Source organism: Pan troglodytes, chromosome 22, assembly GCF_028858775.2.
Source record: "Pan troglodytes isolate AG18354 chromosome 22, NHGRI_mPanTro3-v2.0_pri, whole genome shotgun sequence".
NCBI lineage: Eukaryota > Metazoa > Chordata > Mammalia > Primates > Hominidae > Pan > Pan troglodytes.
This window is the reverse complement of record NC_072420.2, coordinates 27018242-27023227: the sequence shown is the minus strand read 5'-3', so window position 1 is coordinate 27023227 and position 4986 is coordinate 27018242.

The window sequence follows — 4986 nt, the reverse complement described above, 5'->3', positions numbered from 1 at the left end:
ATTTAATATTTTCTAGCTTTCTGTGCTGTTCTGGGAATTGTTCAACTCTAACTCCCTTTAGCTATGAAAACTGGAAGAGAATATAATTCTCGGCACTGCTCATGTTTTCAAGTCACATGTCCTCAGGTTGCTAAAAATTTCTAGTCTGTGAAACACAAAATAATATCTCAGGATACTATTTTTGATTGACACAGAAAGTAAGGAAGCAGATTTCTGTCCATTGGCAAAATCTTATGCAGATAGTGAGAAATTGGCTAGTGATAAGCTATGTTATCACATAGCATTGGGAAAAATTCTACTTTTCCTATTGATTTAGATAAGAGTACTTCTCTGTAGCCTCTACTTTCTAATATCCCGAAACTTGATATTTAGCTTTATTTTCAAATGAATTGTAAATGTAATTTATCATAAGTGTGATTCAGCAACTAACAGAGAAAAGAACAGCAAATGGAGTGCAGCAAACACTTGCTTTTTTAATCACCTTCCACTTTATCTATGTTTTTCTTCACTTGGAATTTAATTGTTTAAATATATTTTAATCTTTAAAAATAGTGCCATGGCTCACACCTGTAACCTCAGCACTTTGGGCGATAAGGGCAGGTGAATCACTTGAGGCCAGGAGTTTGAGACCAACCTGGGCAACATAGTGAGATCCTATCTCTCAAAAAGTAAACAAATAAAAAGTAAACAAAATTAAAATAAAACCACATATTTGATAATACAATGCAATTGTAATCAATTAAGTCATTTTCTAAGGGAAGGGACTACCTTTAGACTTTAGAGGTTTTATGTCAGTTTTTTCCAAGCTGATTTTGTTTTGCTCTTCAAGTTCATGCCATCATTTGCTGATATAGTGAAATGTGATTTACAGCACAATAACCAGCCAACTGAAGAACATATTATCTGGAAGCTGGGAATGCCAGCAGTAGAGAATGTCAGGATTCACTAAAAATAGAAGGTTTCATACTTTCAGTTTAGTCATCTTTGTTTGGTATAAAAATCTCTTACTTCAGCTCATCATGAAGTCTTTTGTTTTTTAAACAAAGTAGAAGGAACAATTCAATATGGATGGTTTTCTTTTTAACTGGGTTTTTTAGCCCGTCAAATTTCAGTATATAGTTAATAACCACTTCAAATTGCCACTCCAGAAGAAACTACTCTTACCTAATTGCCTGCCAAGGCTCATAAAGCTCTTCTGCATCATTGGCAATTCATTGGTCTATTGATATCATAACTCACATTGATATTTTCTGGCTCTCATATTTCACTTGCTCTGATGTTCATTTCCTTTGCTTTTTAACACCTAGTAGTTCCAAAATTAAGAGACATGCCTTGGCTATATAATTTTTAGTAGGCTCTACACAACTCTTCCTACGCAACAAGATTTTTTTCTTTCTTTATACCACACACATGTATGCTGCACATACACACATATGCACACGTGCCTGCACACACAAAGGCAGGCACAAAAACACACACTTTTACTGGCTCCTCCAAGAGGAATATTCTTATTAGATGGATACATTTCATTTTCATATTGATCTACTGTGTCTTTTAAAGCTACTCCAAAACCTCTTTATATGACATACTGGTGATCAAATTGCTTTATCTCAGAATGCCAGAAGTTTTGCAAGATCACAGCTAATGAGTTAGTTTCCAGCATGGTGTCACAAAACTCACTTCCCAGAACCCAATCATATCCGTCAGTTCTTTTCACGGTAGCACTCCACTTCTCTGTTGGTAGAGAGTGTCATGCAGTGGCCAGCACCGTGCTATGAGAAACAGTCTCACATCAGGACAGCACCATCATTTTCCCCAGTTGACTCTACTTGATGTGAAGAAAGGACGTTCACACCTGCCAATTTGGCCAAATTTCATCCTTTCATGCCTCACTCCAATTAGTTTTACATTCTCTCGAGGAAAGCGAGAGTGTGAAAAGCTGTCTTCTGGCAGTGACCTGATTGTCCTCCACTACCCTAGAGGAAGGCAGCATTCATCCTCACTAGTGAGATGGAGAGAAGTTTGAGACATGACGGGAGATTATTCCTGTAGGGAGAAAAGCATCCTTGGATGCGTCAATTCACTGATAGCTCAGCAAACATGTCTACCCATCTCCAGGTGGGTTGAGCTCCTCATTCCTCTCCATGCCTCTACCTGAGACATTCAATGACCCAAGCAAAGGGTGGAAACGTCATCGTTGAAGATTGTGTAACTCTAGGCTAAGCAGTTTAGCTGCCACAAAGAAATCCATCCTTGCACAGAAATCAGTGAACCTCAGCTACAAACAGCCACGTTGAGCACAGCTCATAATTCTGATTGAAACATGTACCATTTTATCATTTTCCATTAAGTGGCTAATACTTCACACCAATTACCTTTGCCTTAGAAGTCCAATCTTTTAAACCTGTACTGCTTACAGGTATAAGCTATTGAATATAAAATCTTGTTTGTACCTATCTCACAGATCTTAAAGGAACTCAAGAGAGCCATCTGTATGATTAAATAATAATCAAGGAACTGTTGGCAAAATTATTTTCTCCATGAAAGGTTCCTCACGAACCTTCTCAGCCCAACCAGTTGCTCCCTGGGTTTCTCAGTGAGGACTGCTACTGCCTCTGCTATATTTTCTCTGACAGTCATGTGAACTTTTAATTCTTTCTAGTTGTTGCTTCTTGAAGAGTCATATTCTTGAAAATTTCAAAAGAAATGTTATTGCCATCAAGTGAGCACCCAGCATTAATGTAAGTGATGTGCCTCGAGTGGAGAAGAACCTGGAATCTAAATGCAGTGAGCTTTTCCCAGGGATATATGAGTAGCGAGGGAGAGGATGGACAGGAGTGTGGTGGGTGGGCATGGGCAGGGGTGAAAACAAAAATGAGCATAAATACAATCTGGGATGAAGGGCCAATCTTTCCCCCAGTTTGACAGTAAAATAATGAAAATGAAACCTAAAATGTCCAAGATATGCGCAATATAAGTGTACTGACTCCCACACTTGGATATAGCAATGTCATATTGCTATCAAAGACTATCAAATTGCTATCTCAAGGCTTACTTGCAATTACTTGTCTAGGACATAGAAAGCAATTCGCAGGCCAAGTACCTCGTCTCTCCAGTGAAACCTGCAGTCATTTCATGGTGTCCTGCTGATATGATAGGTCTGGTTGAATTTTAGGATCTGGATTTTCAGTCTTCACCAGCTGTGACCCCCCAGTGAGCACCCTCTTTGCTCTGGGCTGCTGCATTTCAGCCATGCAGCTGTTCTCATCCTCAGGAAAGTCCCAGAACTCTGATTCACAGATGAGAAAAGCCTTTCTCCATCTTTGTTTGAGGATCCTGCCCACTTTTTGCCAAGCTTTCTTTTACTCATCTAGAGATTTCCATGGTCATAGAGCCCAGGGACCTGTTCTCCCCTCCTGGGTAGTACAGCTTCATAAAAACATGCTTTCTCTAACTGCAAACAACTGGCTTAACTTCTTGGGAAGCTCGATTTCCTTATCTATGCTTTTGGACATGCTGAAACACCCATTTTATGTGGAATAAAATGATGAATGATGAGCTCTATGGTCTAAATTCCTTGCTCTCCCCTTAAGCTTTTAATGTATTCCAGAGTTCTTCCAGGGCCCACTTCAATCCCTCCCCATCATGGTAGGTTTTCAGTCTGGAAAATACAAGTTATTCTCAGTACTTTTGCAGAGCTTGGGTGATTTACATACCCCACACATATCAATGCTGTCCTTGACCAGTCCAAATCTCTAATTTTGCTTCTAACTGCAGGATGCTAACTCTTGCCACCCGCGATCTTAGTACAAATATTTGACATCAATCTTTTACTTTTTTTTTTAAGCACAAAATTTTGTTTTTTTTCTCCCCTCCCCAAAGATCCCATCTCCAATCATTCTGTTCACCACCATTCCAACACGTCGAGGAGAGCTTAAACACCTTCTTCCTCTGCCTTGTTTCTATTTTTTTTATTTTTTTGCATCAGTATTAATGTTTTTGCATACTCTCCATCTTTATTCAAAAATGTAAACTTCCTTTGTCAATCTATAGACATGCCCATATATGAAAGAGATGGGTGGGTCAAAAAGGGATATCAAATGAAGTGATAGGGGTCACAATGGGGAAATTGAAGTGGTACATAACATTGCCAAAATAATGTGCCACTAGAAATGGTGTAAAGGCTGTCTTTTTTTTTTTTTTTAAGAAAAGTTATTACCATGTATTTTGTGAGGCAGGTTTACAACACTACAAGTCTTGACTAAGAAGGAAAGAGGAAAAAAGAAAAAACACCAATACCCATATTTAAAAATAAAAAAAAAAAACGATCATAGTCTTAGGAGTTCATTTAAACCATAGGAACTTTTCACTTATCTCATGTTAGGTGTACCAGTCAGTGATTAAGTAGAACTACAAGTTGTATAGGCTTTATTGTTTATTGCTGGTTTATGACCTTAATAAAGTGTAATTATGTATTACCAGCAGGGTGTTTTTAACTGTGACTATTGTATAAAAACAAATCTTGATATCCAGAAGCACATGAAGTTTGCAACTTTCCACCCTGCCCATTTTTGTAAAACTGCAGTCATCTTGGACCTTTTAAACACAAATTTTAAACTCAACCAAGCTGTGATAAGTGGAATGGTTACTGTTTATACTATGGTATGTTTTTGATTACAGCAGATAATGCTTTCTTTTCCAGTCATCTTTGAGAATAAAGGAAAAAAAAATCTTCAGATGCAATGGTTTTGTGTAGCATCTTGTCTATCATGTTTTGTAAATGCTGGAGAAGCGTCGACCAATTTGACTTAGAGATGGAATGTAACTTTGCTTACAAAAATTGCTATTAAACTCCTACTTAAGGTGTTCTAATTTTCTGTGAGCACACTAAAAACAAAAATATATGTGAATAAAATACACAAATTTGTTGCGTTTCTTTATGTTCTAATAATACTGAGATTTCTAGGTCTTAGGTTAATTTTTAGG